This window comes from Sus scrofa, chromosome 1 (genome assembly GCF_054392235.1).
Source record: "Sus scrofa isolate SSC_HxYL_T2T_F1_AM1 chromosome 1, Sscrofa_HxYL_maternal_Yorkshire_Landrace_v2.0, whole genome shotgun sequence".
Taxonomy (NCBI): domain Eukaryota; kingdom Metazoa; phylum Chordata; class Mammalia; order Artiodactyla; family Suidae; genus Sus; species Sus scrofa.
In genome coordinates, this window is record NC_139383.1 from 107,256,222 (window position 1) to 107,272,898 (window position 16,677).

Genomic DNA, 16,677 nt, shown 5'->3' on the forward strand with positions numbered 1-16,677 from the left:
CTCAGGCACAGCCATAAAAAGAAAAAAAAAAAAAATTGGAAATGACTTGAGTGTCCCCCAACCGTGGGCTACTTTAAGAACAAAACCTGTTATTGGAATACTACATCCATTGTATGTATCCAGTGGAATACTACAGGGGTATAAAAAAAAAAACAAAAACTGAGGAATTGCTCTGTGTACTAATACAGAGAGATTTCAAGGATATACATTTAAGGAAATAAAGTCAAGAGGCAGACTATGTAGGCTATCTTTCATGCAGTAAAGTGGTAAGCTAAGAAAATATATTCAAATTTCTCTGTTTTAGCATAAAGAAAACACTGAAAGAATAAACCTAGAAGTTATATAAATGATGGCCTATAGGAGGCGACAGCAGCGAGAGTGAGAAATCTTGGTGTACACCTTTGTATGTCATTTCGATTTTCGAACTGTATAAATATTTTACCTATTCAAAAATTCTAATTCAATTAAACAAAGAGGAAAGAAGAAATGGGAAATAATCCTAGGTACAAGAGCCCCAAATTTCTCCCTTCTGCCCACTCCAAAACACGGATGCTAAAAGTGCTGGGCCTAGAATCCCAGCATCATGTGTACTCAGAAGCGGAAGGTGTGCGACTAACCCCCACCCCCACCCCCACGCCAGGAGGAGGCTATAAACAGAGTGCAGGTGGGCAGCCCAACGGCCTCCCTGCCTCATCACTGGAGCAAGCAGGAAAGACTGAAGGGAAGGGCGGGAGCCTACGCCAGGCCAGCATGGCCCAAGATCTCCCCGTCTCTGCAGAGTTGTGCCCACGTCTGCTCCCCATCCCAGCCCTAATTCAATCTCAGCTCCTAACGTTCTGTGGTTCCAGAAGCAATCAAGCTGCACTAAGTACAACGCTCATGGTCTTAGGCTCCACCACCCGGGTCCAGCCCATCCTTGTGTTCCCAGCGTGGCCCTGATTCCCCCAGCTCTGCCCGGCAGTGTCCTGTGCCCTGTCATTGCTCAGCCACTGCACTTGCTGGAGAAAAATCCTGGGGAGATGAGAGGGCAGCACCACCAGCTAAGGATGGTGGCTCTGGCGGGCCTTGTAAATGAGCTCTTCCGCTCCTGGGTTCCCCTCTGACCCCACCCCTCCTCTCTGACCCCGCCCCAGAGTAGGAGCAGGCAGCCAATCAGCACATCAATTAAAATGTACAGCTACCACCCCGACATCCACTGAGGGGGTGAAGTTCATTCTAGCCTATGAATAAATTATATCCATATTACAGAAAACCATATTGGAAAAAACTAGAGTGATATGTATGAATAATTTTTTGAAAGATTGTATTAAATAAAAATACAAGCTGTAGGGTAGTGGGGGGAGGGATAAATTAAGAGTTCAGGATTAACATACACTACTACATATACAATAGATAACCAACAAGGACCTACTGTATAGTACAGGGAGCCAAATACATTGCAGTAACCTATAAGGGAAAAGATTCTGAAAAAGCGTGTATATATATATATATGTGTGTGTGTGTGTGTGTGTATGCATATGTGTATATAACCAACTCACTGTGCTGTACACCTAAAACACAATGTTGTAGACCAAGTATACTTCAATTTAAAAAATTTTTTAAAAACATGAGCTGCAAAACATAATACATAGCTTGATCCCATTTTTGTGTAATACGGAGCTGTTTTTCCAGATCCATGGTAACGACAGTGACATGGATGTAAAACAATTCCCTGAACTGTTGATAATGATGATCTCTGGGGAATGGGGAGTGGGGGTATCTCACAATTTCCTTCACTTTCTCAGTTAAACATGTGTATACATACTATAGGCAATGACTATTTTTGTAATCTGAACACAGATCTCTCACATTCATTGCATCCCTTACTGGTCTGGAGGACCTAGTCAGAGATTCAGCAGAAGAACTCCCCTCCCAGAAGATGGGAAACTGAGGCCCAGAGAGGTCAAGTGATTTTCTTGGCATCATACAGCGAGTTAACAGCAAAGCTGGGCTGAGAGCACCTACCTCCCTAGTCAACCCTGCACTCTTTCTGCTATTCCTCATGGCTTGAAAATAAAATGAGTGTGTATTTGTGGAGGGTTCTTTGTGGTTGGTAGGGGAAAATAGGGGGAATATAGGCAAAAACAATTTTAAAAAGCTGGGCACTCCAAGACTCATCCCCTGGCTGCCATGTCAATTCCACCTCCATTGACTCATGAAAGATTCCAGACAAGTATTCATTTAAAGATGAACAATTAACTGTAAATCAATGCCTGGCATGAGTGCTGAGTTACAAAGTGAATTAAAATAAGTGGGTAAATGGATAGCTGGTCTCAGCCCCAATGGCCACCTGACTATTACCCACCAGAGCTGAGAGAAGATAAACCCTCTGACACAGAAAAGCACCAGAAGGTCAGGGTCAGGGGGAGGCTTCTTTAAGGAGTATCTCTCTAACATAAAAATAATTGCCACCGCCTCCTCCCAAAGCAGCTGAAATGGCAGGATGCATATGGATCAATTAACAAGTGTTACTAAATCTTGTGTTGCACGGGGCTTAGAAGGCCTGGCTGACCATCATAAAGATGGTGGCCTCTTCCATATGGTCACTGCTTTACAACATAGAAAGGCTTAACTCATCATCTAGTTGGGGCCTCTTGATGTCATGTGGCCAGCAGTTTCTAACCTTTGTTTGGGGTCTGAGGGAGCTGTTCCATGAGTTGCTCAGGGTCCCACAGGGCAGTTTCCAGGGCACAGCTGGAGTCGCATCTGCCAGGCTTGGCCTCTTGTGCTCTTCCCACACCCTGCTCTGCCCAGGGAGCCAATGTCCAGAAAGTGGGCCAGTCAATGGCTTCTGGGTAAGTGGAATAGCCAAAAACAGCAATACGACTAGTCTAGACTCAGGGGCTATGTCTTTGCCCATCCCTGGCCCCAGATCATTTGACATGCTATGGACACATCTTGTCACTCAGATTTTGTCTTCTGAGGACGGTTTGCAAGTGTGAGTTTGTATGTATGAATACATACGGAACACATCTTTTAAGCGTTTGACTAACTTTATACTTTTTGAAGTGTTTTTATATACATTACCCATTAAACTCTCTTTTCATGGTGAAATGTTATCAGTAGGACAGGCAATCTAATTATTTCCAGTTAATACAAAAGGAAACTAAGGCTCCAGGCAGGTTGTCCCATGTCTTATTAAGGGCAGAGAGAGAGGCCAAGAGCTCTCTCTGGATCATTTCATTTCATCCTCCCAACCATCCTGTAAGGGAGGTGTGGTTACCCCATCTGACACTTGAGGACACTGAGGTTCGGGGAGACTCGGGTCACCTGCCCCAAGTGGCAGAGCCAGAACCCAGCACCCGGGCTCTATGGGCCCAAGGCTGAGCTGTGTGGCTTCAGGGAAGGCCCACAGTGGGGCCAGCTTCACACACTGAGGAGTCCTTGCAAAATTACCAATCCTAACAATAGCTTTCCCAGCTTTATGATGTGCCAGGAGTGGGCCAAGTTCTGTCCACACAGGACCTCTGAGGACAAGGCCTGTGGCCAGGTTGTCTTTGATCCTTGCGTAGCACAGAGCTGGCTTCTCTCATTGATGTGAAGCACCCACCACAGTCCTGTCCTTTGCTAGGACCTCTTCTTCCATTTCTGCTGTGCAAATAAAAGGACCGTGTGGGCTCTTAACTAACAGGTGTCTCTGTCATCTATTCATCCCGAATAACTCCATGTACAGCCCGTGGGAGGAGTCAGGGCCCCTCCACCAGCTCCCTGCACCCAAGAAACCAGCCAGCCTGCAGGGCTGCGTCAAATACCTTCACCTTTACTTACGCAAAGGCTGCCCACCTTCTGCAAGATTTCCACTTGGGCTGACTGCTCTCTCTGCCCTAAGGAATGATTTCATGATAATAAACATTTCCACATGAAGGCTTTGGGTGTCTCTGAGTCATAATTTATCACTTTGTTTCCATGGTTGATACTCCCCCCCCCCCCTTAAAAGACAGGGCAGGAGTGAGCGAGCGTGGACAGGATGAGTAATCCTAGCCTCTCTAAGTTCTGGTGGGAAGACAGAAAGGGGTGGAGATGGAGGGGAGGAGAGAATAAGCATGGCTAAGAGGGCTGGGCAGGGGGAGCACGACCCAGTTCCAGGTAGGGAAGACTTGGTCCCCCAAGTCAGATAATCCTGTAATCCAAACAGGGTTTATGTGCTCAGCTGCAGTATGTGGGCGGGTGGTGGCGGGAGACAGGGAAGGATTCCAGCTGAGTGATCCATAACCCACAAATGGATGGCCCATCCAAATCCTCCCCAGGCTTCAAAGCTCAGGTCAAGTGCCACCTCCTCCAGGTAGCCTTCGAGGACCATCCCAGCCAAAGCCATCTCCTTTACCACTGTACCTGAACCTTTCTTTTATCCCTCTGGCGAGATGCCTTTGCTCCATCACTGTTTATTCTAACTGCCTTTCCAGTTCCCAGGGCAGAGGACTTATTTTTACCCCCTCTGTGTCTTTTAAGCATGAGACACCCATACTCCAGGTAATGACACCTGCACACAGAGCCAAGCCTTCAAGCAAACATGTGGGCACCAAGTTTCAGAAAATGGTACCAAACAATAATCACACAATTTAACCTTTGGTCTTGGGCTTCCTGTTGCATGAAGCCCTTTCACATTCTTGGAAGGTTAATGGTAGATGATATGAAGCTCATTTTTCAGGTAAGAAAACTAAGGCTCAGAAAGTTTGAGTGATTGACCAATGACTAGTTAGTAAAGAAAAACAGCTCTGGAACCCAGACTTTCCTAATTTTCCTTAGAGGAGCAAAAAGCTTCTATTACCTCTGAAGCACATGATGAACTGTTCAGGGGAACACAGCACTGTTATAGCCCAACCCCACCCAAGATGCACGTAAGAATCAGCATGCATTCAGAGTGTGACCAAGGCACTGGAGAAACCTGTTTGGCTTAGTTCACAGCAACCTTCTCCAAACTTTCCTTACCTGGAAACTTTTTGCACAGGACACCTACAGTATCTTGGGCTGGAGAAACGTTCTACCGCCCACTATTCCTTTCCTAAAGGATAAATCAGATTCCCAGGAAAAGCTGTAATTATGGAAGAAGAAAAGCTTAAACCAGATAAATAGAGCTCTAATAGTGAAATCTCAGGGCTCAGACAGGCAATAAGGACATTTACTATTATTTCACTTTTTATTATCAAACTCTTCAAATACACACAAATTGGAGTTCCTGTTCTGGCTCAGCAGTAATGAACCCAACTAGTATCCATGAGGATGTGGGTTCCATCCCTGGCCTTGCTCAGTGGGCTAAGGATCCAGCCCTGCTGTGAGCTGTGGTGTGGGCCCCTCATTGCTGTGGCAGTGGTGTAGGCTGGCAGCTGCAGCTCTGATTGGACCCCTAGCCTGGGAACTTCCATATGCCACAGGTGTGGCCTTAAAAAAAAAAAAAAAAAAGTCGGAGTTCCCGTCGTGGCTCAGTGGTTAGCGAATGTGAGTAGGAACCATGTGGTTGCAGGTTCGATCCCTGGCTTTGCTCAGTGGGTTAAGGATTCGGCATTGCCGTAAGCTGTGGTGTAGGTTGCAGATGCAGCTTGGATCCTGCATTGCTGTGGCTGTGGTGTAGGCCGGCAGCTACAGCTCTGATTACACCCCTAGCCTGGAAACCTCCATATGCCATGGGAGTGGCCCAAGAAATGGCAAAAAGACAAAAAAAAAAAAAAAAAAAAAAAAAAAAAAAAAAAAAGTCCACACAAAATAAAGAGAATCATCAATCCCCACTACCCATCACCAATAACCAAAGCAGCTTCAACAATATTCAATAATCAGTGTTTGCTTCATCTTTTTACCTAAAATATTTTAGAGAAAATCCCAGACATTATATCAAGTCATCTGTAAATTCTTCAATGTGTAACAATGCCATAGTATCACACACCCTAAAAAAATTAACAGTAATTCTTGGATATCCTATGCCCAGCCCATCTCTAACCTCCTTGATCCTCTTAAATAGAATCAAGGTAGACTTGAGTCAGGATTCAAACCCAACCCATACAATCCACAGAGTTCCATTGGTATTTTTTGTCCCCTTTTTGGCCCGCACCCACAGCACATGGACGTTCCCAGCCAGGGATTGAATCCAAGGTGTAGCTGTGACCTACGCCACAGCTGCAGCAACATCAGATCCTAACTCACTGCACCAGGCTGAGGATCAAACCCAAGCCTCCACAGCAACCAGAACCACTGCAGTCAGATCCCTAACCCACTGCACTGCAGTGGGAACTCCGGTATGTCTCTTAAGATTCTAAATCTACAACAATTCCCTCACATTTCCCGGTTATTCCCCCTCGACCTCCTGTTGGAGAAGTTAGGGCATTTGTCCTGAGGAGCCTCCCTCAGTCTGGACCTGGAAACAGCCTCCCTGTGCTGGGCTTTCCCATGTTCCTCTAGTTCCTGTGCAAGGTGGTGATAAGGTTTACAGACAGAAGCAGATTTGTGTCTGGTTCAACGGTGGGAAAACATCATGGGTGATGCTGTGTCATTCCTATTACATCATTCCGGGTTATTCACTTTTAGCAAAGCTAATATTGATCCATGGGTTTGGATGCCAGGGGACCTATCTTTTTGATCCGAGTGTCTCCAAAGTTATGTCTCATTCTAGAATTTAGTTCTAGATGCAGCTCTAATCTGAGATGTCATGGAGGACTCCCTCTTGCCATCAAGCTCCCAAACTCCATCAGCCTAGACTTTCTGAGGCTATCTCTGAGTGACCTTTTACCCTTCCTTTTTTTTTTTTAAAGAAAAGACACCTTTCAATGACCAGGCAAGCTGGGGATCCTGCATTCCCTTCAGGCCAGTCCCTCCCAGCAACTCCATGGGTGTAGCTGGTGTCCCCCAGGGTCTCCACAGCCCATGGATTCCTCCACCTGTCTCTTAGGAGATGAGTCAGATTCTCAAGGAGAACAAGAACACATAGTTGAACGTGATAAATATGCATCCAAAAATTTTAAAAACCAAATTACACAAATCAAGCTTATTCTGAGAGGTTCGTTTTGCCAGGGGTCTCTAGTGCTCCAATCAGCATAATTAAATAGCAAGATCTCTCTAGAATTGATTGTGGTTTTCACATTTTTTATCATCCAAGGACCATTTCAGCGAGATGATTTTAGGCTAATAAGAACCCCCAAATTAGAAACTAATTAAGGAGATGGAAAATACAAATGTATTTGTTTTTAGTTGGGCACTATTTTTACCAGAGGGATCATGAAAAATTTAAATTGTTAAATACCCATATGAAGGTTGTCACTCAAGGGCAATGTGGCTTTCTGCCTCCCCTGCTGCAAAATGTTAAGGTGATATATCAGAAGCTATTCCCTGTGGGTCCCCAGGAAGCAAAAAAGAGACTAATTTTGAAGAGCAGAATTACACACAGCTAGACTCGGCAAGGAAGAGGGGGTTGCCATAATACTCTCAGATCTTTGGTGAGACTCAGAGTGCCTCTTACTTTTCAAACGCATGCGTGCCTGACAACAGCATAAAATCACTGCAATGCACTTCCTCATTTAACAGACAAGAATATTAAGGCCCAGGGGAGCTGAGACATCTGCAGAGGGTGTCACAGCAAACTTAGAAAGAACCTAAACTCTCTCTCTAAACGCGCTGGATTTTATAACAGCCCCCTCCCCACCATCCCCGAAACATGCCACAGATCACCTTCTGAAATAGATGCTAAGTCACAATGACACAGGTTTGGAGGACTCTTTTGGGATTGGTGACAGCCTTAAGAGCTTAGGACCCAGGAGAGGAGCAGGAAGCAGAAGCCAGCTGCTCCCCGGGGTAGGTAAGGCCCCATCTAGGGAGGCAGCAACACAGGTACCCACAGAGCATCCAAGGACCACGGACCCAAGTGCACACAATCAGATATGGACCCAACCTTGCAAATGCCATTTCAGTCCCCAGACCTGGAGAATTCCCATGCGTCTGCAGACACTGCACTGATTCCAGAACCGCTGACACCAGGCTACTCTATGCATCACTGACTTTCACCTCCTTATCCTGCTCCCTCCACACCAGCCCTGAGGAGAGGGGATCTGCTCATGACCTCTCTCTTCAAGTATCCTTCCACATCACAGAATCGTCACCAAACCCCAGCCAGGTAGGCGAAGAGGACCCCATGGAATTTCCCTAGATCCATGCCTCACCCCCCTCAGACCCAGGATTGGGAGCTTTCGTGATAATTGGGGTGAATTCCAAACTCAGGGGGGCTAGTTGGAGACCCCACACAATAAAAAAATAAGGATGCCGGAGAAACCTGCCACTGACACACAGGAGACAAGGGGTTAATTCAGAGGCGCTCACCCTGAGGGAGGAGCAGGGGGTGGGGCGGGGGGTGGGGGGTGAAGGGCACTCATTAGGGCCCCTGGCAGGAGGGCAGTGCATGGTAGGCCAGCCTGCCGTGTGACGCTGAGTGGACAGGCACATTTAGAATCAACCCAGCTCCCAAACAAGAAAACCCCCCAGGGAGGGAGTTAAGAGTCTCAATAATATTTGGTAATTATATGAAGGACTTTCACATCCTCCATCTCATCTGAGTCTCTGAAAAACCCCAAAGGCGGGAATTCTTTAACCCATTCCTCAGATGGGGCTGGGCATAGAGGAACTTGATTTGGGGGGAGTGCCAACCCTGTGCCAGCAACACGTGTCAGGATGCTATGTGCATACACAGACGTAGCCATCACTGTTTTTTCCTGCTGTTGGAGGCCAGTGACTGCAGCAGATGTCATTCACAGAGTAATAAAATATATCCTCCCCCAGGCCCCGGAAGAGCAGCCCTATGCTATGACAGCATGTTCCTGGCCCTAGTGAGGCACGACCTGTATTTTTATGGCTGGGGAAAGAAAGCAGGCAGGTAAGATTGGGATGAGCCTTTGTTTCAAAGGCTGAGGCTGAGAGGCAGGAGAAAAGGTCGGGGGTGGGGGACAAAGGACACACAGCTTTTGGAGTAGGATGCCCAGGCTGGGTCCCAGGACACTTGGGTGGCTAAGGTAATGGATCCAAGAACAGTCAGCAACCCTCACCTCATTGAACACAGCGCCTTAGCGGTGTCCACCCTCTAGAGATGAAAGCCTGGGGGCCCTGCACTCTCCTAGGAGCTGTGGGGCCTGCCTCCTCCAGAAGACCACAGAGCTCTAGATCAGGAGGGCCACAGCAGCCACCCTGCCACCCTGGGTCAAGGTCCAGGCTCACTCCCTACCCATGAGTCCTGCCCTTGCAAGCCCCATAGTTCCCACACAGAGGCATAGGGATAGAACGAAACTCCTGCTAGGAAACTTTTGCCAAACTTAGCCCCGAGGGGGACTCAAATTGGTTTTCATTTAATTTAGGAAAATAAAAAGGACTATTTCTTGACACTGAATGTCAAAGAATAACTATCATTTTATACAGTCTTCATAGTGACTCAGTAAGACAGACATGATGAGTGCCACTCTCAACACAGCTTCTGAAGCTCAGAGAGCTTTCGGAACTGCCTGCGGTCAGCTCCAGAACCAGCAAGGGGTGGCGTGCTGAGGTCAGCTGGGGGGACCCACTCCCAGGGCTGGTACCAGAGAGCAAACAGCATCTTCTAGGACAAGTGATTCCAGGCATCTCTGGCTCTTCAAGTCAGTTTCCCCGGGGATTCATTTAAGATGTGAAAAGAGGACATAAGAGTAAATCCTGTGGTCTAGCTCAGGATACTCCTGGGCTCCGGGTGCCCCTGGGCAAGATATGCTAAATTTCAGACCTGAGCTCCCCAATACAGCAGTCACTGAGCACTTGCAATGTGGCTGGTCCAAACAGAAACAAACTGTAAGGTATCAAATACACTCTGGACCTCAAAGACTTGGTACAAAACGAATACAAACTCTCTCATTAATAATCTTCACAGTCACTCCATGTTGCAATGATAATACTTTGGACATGTTGAGTTATGTGAAACATTATTGGAATTAGTTTCACCTTGCTTCAAATTTATTTATTTATTTGTCTTTTTACAGCCACACCCGCAGCATATGGGAAGTTCCCAGGCTAGGGGTCGAATCGGAACTGCAGCTGCCAGCCACAGCCACAGCCCCAGCCCCAGCAACTCAGGATCTGAGCCTCATCTGCGACCTACCCCACAGCTCACGGCAACATGGGATCTTTAACCCACTGAACAAGACCAGGCCAGGGATCGAACCCTCATCCTCGTCAGGTTCATTACCACTGAGCCACAAAGGGAACCCCTCACCTTGCTTCAAATTTAAAATCGCTTGTGTGGTTCATGCTCAGTCTCTCTGGGCAGCCCTGCTCCAGGTCCCAGTCTTGCTTGGTTTCTGTACCCACCTCCCCCTGCCCCACAACGTAGAACAGGGGTGGATGCCTCAAGGAGACAAGATGGTCTAAGCCTTCCAAAAGTGTCCTCTATAATCCACACTTTTGTAAGTTCTCAGACCCAACTGTCCATCCTACTCCAGATCCAGAAAGCATCCCCCGTCAGGAACTGCCAAAGCACTCACGTACAGCCACCATTTCTAGGCGTTCGCATCCACCTTCATCCACATTCTCTGTGGCCAGAGGAATGGCGATAACCAGGTTTTCAAAGCCCAGGCCTCACCCCCTGTTAGCAACAGAAGTCCTGGGAATTAGGATGTTTTTCTCCCAGCCCTGCTGTGCTCCCTCCCCTGCCAGACCGTGAGCTTCTCCAGGAGCAGAACAATAGAAGTAAACTAAATGATTGATCACTTATTATGGTGCCAGCTGCTGTGCTAAGTGTTTTGCATGTTTCATTTTATTTAATTCTCCCAACCAGCCTGTGAGTGAGAAAGTCTTGTCCCCATTTTGAAGACAGGAGCCTGAGGCTCCCAGAGTCCTGTCTCCACTCCCGTGCTTTTTTCTCTGCCCCATATTCCCTCCCCTGGAAGCAGACACACCTCCTGCATCTTTGCACTTCTGGCACTCAGCACAGTGCCCAGCACACAATAGGTAACTTTTGGGAAAGGAGGTTAAGAACCTTCTTAGAGACTCAATCCTTTGCTCTTTTTCTTTTTTTTCTTTCTTTTTTGGCTGCCCCTTGGCATCTGGAGTTCCCAGGCCAGGGATCAGATCCGAGGCAGAGTTGCCACCTACACCGAGGCAACCTTTCAACCCACTGTGCCGGGCCAGGGCCTGGCACTACAGAGATGCCGCTGATCCCACTGCACCATAACAGGAACTCCACTTTGCTCCTTCTGGACTTGATCAGGAAGTTATTTTGCCCCTTACCTTCCTAAGGCTGCACACATGAAGTCCTCACCCGCCCATCCATGGGGCTGGGAGTTTTCTGCCCCACAGCACCTCCCACCATGCGGTCCCACAGAGTCAGCCCTGCCCAGGTTCCCAATCAAGCCTAAAATGCACAGACCACCTGCTTCACTGAGAGCTCAGGGTCTGAGAACAGCCCAGGGCCAGTACACTAGGGTCTAGGGCACCCAGGGACATAGCTAGCCCCAGGGACACTCCCTAGCAAAGCCCCTCCAGGCATTAGCCAGACTATCCTTTCAGGGGTCCCCAGAGCTTTATTCCCCTTCCATTTGTTCATTCAGACGGAAGCCAAGTCCTGGGCCCGCCTGGTGCCTGTAGCTGATTCTTTTCCTAGAGCTGGGTTCAGCTTTCTGGATTCCTTCTTCATCTTATTCTTTCCGCCTGATTTAGAACAAGGCCACCCAGAAGTCCTAATATTCTGCTCCTCCCCACCCCTTGGCTTGGCCCCGTGGACCCTGACACTGGCCTGCACTGGAATGGAATTTGCCACACCCCGTGGGCCTCCTGCCCCAGGTCACTGGCCCTCTCCCCCTGCCCTGGTCAGTTTCCCAAGGCCTCAAGCTATTTTTGCTCCTGCCCTAGTCTGCCGTTTTCCCTATGGTGGAAATTGCCAGAATGGTACCCAGTATGACACACAGTAAAAACCAGAAGGCCAATGGGAATAGGCCTACCCCTGGATCAGAGCTCATCTTTGCCGTGTCCCCAGTCCCACTGGGCCCAGGTCCTTCCAGCCTAAGGGCCCTGCCTTCTAGGCTCTGGGGACCTTCTCAAAGCTTTCTGCCTTGGGTGACCTTCTTGGATCAGCTGCTAGACCCAGGGTGTCTGCCAAACCTGCACTACTTCCTGCCCCCTGCTCATGATCTCCAAACCCCTACTCATGACTCCCCCCAGCTAGCCTTGGTCATCTGCTACTTGCCTCGGCATCCTTAGAGGGATGAAGGAAGCCACAACATCCCGATTTCCTTTTTTTACAAGAAATATCAACCTTTTATCTCAACTGTCATTCAAATCTGACCCAACCCAGAAGGCTTCTCAGTCAATGGGGTCTCCAGATCCATTCCTTGGGTATCAAGGGTGCATGAAAGTGCTCCTGCACCCCTTGGTGTCTCTGTTTCCCACCAGCATCCATGCTCTGCTTCCCAAGGATGCTGATGGGAAATAATGACTTCGTAATTTGTTACTCTGAGGTCTTAAAACAAGACATGCTACATCCTTAATGGCATCAGGTCTTCCCATCAGGTATAGTAAGTGAACTTACCCGAAGCTAAATTTTCCAGTGCCTAGCTCCCACAAGCGCTTGGGGCAGAAACTAATAACTATAAAGCCTGCATCTATCATCTTATCAGGCCTCACTCTGCTTTGTTTGCATAGTTATCTTCTCTCGGGTTGACATTTAATGTCTACTGCAGGCTGATATATTCTCCTCCCTGCCATATCCTTCAGAAAGGATTGATGAACATCAGGTTCATTACCTGTCATTACACCGTGTACATGTCACCAGGGACTGACATATCAATTCTTCTTGAGTCTCCCCAATGGTGCAGTCCCCCGACTAGGAGCCTCCAGGTCCCAGGAGCTGTAGCTGAGGGTCACTCCTCGGGCCCTGGTGGGCTTCCCGCCATCCCTTTCTGCTCTCTTGGCTGGCCTGCTCCTCAGGGGTGATGAGGCCCGCTGAGCTCCAGCTGCTTCAGAGGAGACCTGCAGGAAGAAGAGAAGAGGCCCCTGTGACTTACCAGGGCTCGAGACACATGTCCAAGGTTTAGCTGTTCTAGAACTTTCCAGTCATCCTTTTTTTTTTTTTCCTTGCTCATTATTATTAGGTCTTGTAACTCCAAGTGACAATACAGGCTCTACCTCAACGAGGGTCTTCACTGCCAGTGTCCCACCCACCAACCCTATCTCCAGGCCTCAGCATGCATGCACCATGCACACGCACACAAACACACACACACACTCCTTCATTCTTATCTTCTTACATTTGCATATTTCATTTTATCCACTTGAAAGACCCACCATCTTCCCACAATTCAGAGTTTAGCTCATACCCACCGAGAGAACTTCATTGCACCAGGAAAGAGGAAGGACCTAGGTGTCCTTCCTCCACCAATGAGATCCACAGAGAACAAGGCCATGTCTACCAGGAACACTCTTCAATTTATAGCCCGCGCCCCTGGGACAAGGCTTTTGGTGTGCTGTAGTTTGGGGGTTCAAGGAAGGTCACCCACCTGGGCCTCGTACTGAGCTTCCTTTCATAGGCTCAGAACGAGGGACAAGGGTAATGATGCAAACCTGCTGTGTGAGGGACACAGACCCTGCTCCACTGAGCGGCTGTTTCACAGCGGCTCACACTCTGGGTAGCAGAGGGAAGGTAGTAAGGGGCTCCAGCTAGGAGCAGCCATGCCCCTGTGTGCAAATCTGCCAGGCTCAGGAGACAGGGTCCACTGGCCATAGCCCTGCATCTCTGCCCAGGCATGGCCTCCTGCTCCTGTGGGCGCTACCCAGACAGCTGCGACCCTGAGCTCCATCCCGACCTCTGGGGCTCCTCTGGGGCTCAGTGGGCCCACTGCTGAGAAGGGGCTGTGGTCAGTGGAGAGCATCCCCCAGGGCATCCAACGCTGCAGGGGAGGGGAAGCACCATGGACAGGGATGAGAATAGGAAAGGAAGGCAGGGAAGCAGAATCCCAGGGGTTTTGTAAGCAAACTGATAACAATGGCTTCCACACATACCATGATTCATGCTGCTTTCACATCCATTGGACACATTTGGTTTCACAGTAACGATGTAAAGGGATAATTTTTTTTTTTTTTTTTTTTTTTTTTTTTTTTTGTCTTTTGTCCTATTTAGGGCCGCACCTGTGGCATATGGAGGTTCCCAGGTTAGGGGTCGAATCGGAGCTACAGCTGCCGGCCTATGCCACAGCCACAGCAGCACCAGATCCAAGCCATATCTGCGATCTACACCACAGCTCATGACAACACTGGATTCTTAACCCACTGAGCAAGGCCAGGGATCGAACCCACAACCTCATGTTTCCTAGTCGGATTCGTTTCTGCTGCACCACGACGGGAACTCCAAGGATAATTTTTTTAAGTTTTTTTTTTTTTTTTTTTTTTTTTTTGGCCATGCGCCTGGTATGCACAAGTTCCCAGGCCACGAATTAAACTTGTGCCACATTAACGCCAAATCCTTAACCACTAGGCCACCAGGGAACTCCTAAGGTTATTTTAAAGACAAGGAAACAGAAGCCCAGAAGGATTGAGAATCTCATTAAAGATCAGATCAGACGACAAGGAAGTGAAAGAGTCAGGATAGGAATCCCTGACTCCCAATTATCATTTTTTCCAGCAAGCTCCCTGGTCCAGGGTTAATTTCCTACCATGTCAGGGAGGTGGTGGTGGTGGGTCTGTAGGAGTCGGTTGGGGGAGGGGAAGAAAAGAAGAAGGGGAGAAGGGTCGTTCCTGTGGTTTTTTTCTCGGCTAAGAGGGTCTGGGCGAAGAAAACAGAGAACAGAGTGATAGATAAGGAAGATAGGAATGTGGAGGCTCCTAGCGACTGGAGCAGCCGAAGCAAAGAGGAAGTTGCTGTGATAAATAGCCACAACTTGGGGTGGGGGGGGCGGGGTGCCAACCTTGAGTGTCAGGGGACCTGGCTCTACAGCTCTGCCCTCTGAGGCAGCAGTGGAGGTTAGAAGCCCAGTTGAAAGAACAAAGCAATTATTAGCATTACCTTCAAAAAGCATACGTCCATGTCAGTGCTCTTTTATATAAGGGATATATTCCTGAATCATAAAAATGAAAAAAAAAAAACCAAAAAACCATGAAGTTCCACCCATTGGAGGAAAAGATCTCAGCTGCTCCTGGACCATGGGATTCTCTGCTTGATTCCAACGCTGCTCAGCTTCTAAGTCACAACCCAGGAAATTCCTACCTGGCCATAGAAGGTCGGTCGAGCTGCTTCCACAACAAGCAGCAAAGGCCAGAGGCAAGGAAACCCAGGCAAAGTGGCAAATCCATGGATTTCGGTAGAAAAATTACCCTCATGCCAATGGCAGCCACAATGCAGACAAACACACCCACCTCCATCAGCAGTGGACCAGCCCTCAAAACATCACGCTATGGGAAGAACAGACAGTCACCCCTGGTGTAAGTGCTCTGTGTCCCAGGCAGCCTAGGAAGAGTGAGGGGGTTCTCTACCTCCCTACTATGTACAGTGAGCCCTACTATGTACAGTGAGCCCTACTATGTGCACCAGATGCCCTGGAGAGCATCTGCACCCTTTAGAAGCCAGTCACCAGCCCATCCCTTGGGCTGCAGGATCACCCGGCAGGGTAGCTTCAGAAGCAAGGAGCTAAAGCACGTTGCTTTTTGCTGGGGGTGGGAGGGTAGGTAGAAGAGTCCTTTTGAGCCCTCCTGCAAGGTGGGGTTGAAACACATTCACAGCAGATGGTGCTGTAGCCCTCACTCCGGGATTCTCATTCCTAATTATCTGTGCCGTCAGCAAAACAATTAACCCTCAAAGAAAAATTGCACCGTCCACTCCCAACCATATGAAAAGGCAATTTTTCCCAAGGACGAGGGACACTTAGGGCAGCAGCAGAGGAAAAGTAGGGCAGCCGTGCATTTGGTTCCGAATCTTACTCACCCTGGGTGATTTCACCATCCTCTGACCTCCGTGGTCCTCTGCAGGCATCGCACAGCAGCACCTCCCGCCCCGAGACCACATTTCCTTTCCCATAAAAAGGGTAAATCCAGTCCCTAGGGTCCCTTTCAATCCCACAGTGCTGCCGTGCTACCCGCATGGTTTTTTCCTTTTGATTTTTAAGTTCCTTTGGAGCAGAGACTCATTTTCCATTTGTTCGCCCATTCATTTGCTCACTTGCTTATCTGTTCATTCATTCAATCATTCATTCTTTCTTTCAGTTATCAAGGAGATACAAAGATAATATCTAGTGAACCTTCTCTTTTTTTGCCTCTTTTTCTTTTTCTTTCTTTTCTTTTTTTAGGGCTGCACCCACGGCATATGAAAGTCCCCCAGCTACAGGTCCAATCGAGCTGTAGCTGCTGGCCAAAGCCACAGCCACAGCAATGCAAGATCTGAGCCGAGTCTGCGACCTATGCCACAGCTTGGAGCAACGCCAGATCCTTAACCCACTGAGCAAGGCCAGGGATTGAACTCACATCCTCATGGACACTATGTCGGGTTCTTAATCTCTGAGCCACAATAGGAACTCCCTAAAGGAACTGTTTTAAAAGGAAGGAGAGTTTTTACAGGGTTAAGGCATGATGTTTGTTACTCAGGGGGCTACTATTTTGTTTGTTTTTTAGGGCTGCACCTGCAGCATATGAAAGTTCCCAGGGTAGGGGTCACAGCCACAGCCA

The 16,677-nt window shown here is 48.3% G+C and overlaps 1 protein-coding gene across 7 annotated transcripts in view; it reads right to left on the reverse strand.

Annotated features, from left to right (window-relative positions):
* Window positions 1-16,677, reverse strand: part of ZBTB7C (zinc finger and BTB domain containing 7C) — a 405,029-nt gene that overhangs the window by 316,505 nt on the left and 71,847 nt on the right. For all 7 annotated transcript variants that reach the window (XR_014808565.1, XR_014808564.1, XR_014808563.1 and 4 more), the window contains exon 2: window positions 12,771-12,996. The gene's annotated coding sequence lies outside the window, so the exon portion shown is untranslated. The remainder of the gene's footprint in view (window positions 1-12,770; window positions 12,997-16,677) is intronic.